This window comes from Centropristis striata, chromosome 1, assembly GCF_030273125.1.
Source record: "Centropristis striata isolate RG_2023a ecotype Rhode Island chromosome 1, C.striata_1.0, whole genome shotgun sequence".
NCBI lineage: Eukaryota > Metazoa > Chordata > Actinopteri > Perciformes > Serranidae > Centropristis > Centropristis striata.
Window position 1 is genome coordinate 30,937,359 of NC_081517.1, and position 347 is coordinate 30,937,705.

The window sequence follows — 347 nt, forward strand, 5'->3', positions numbered from 1 at the left end:
CCGCGACTGGATGTAGAGAGCGGAATATAGCGGAGTATATGGAGAGACGGGGAGAGGGAGGGAGAGACGGAGAGGGAGAGAGAGGGAGGTCTACAGAGTTTTAACGTCAGTGCCAAAGCCTTTTCATGCACAAACCAAACCACAAACATTCACCACAAGGACAAATTAATGTCACATTTCTGCCAATGAGACCACAGGCATTTTGTAGCAGAGAGGAATGATCATTATTGTTATTATCATCATCATCATTATTCAACGGAGCAGGCAATCAATCAATAAGTGTGGATGGAACCCACCATTCAGTCTGTTTGTCAGCAGTATAGACTACAGCTTAATATTCTCTTTGG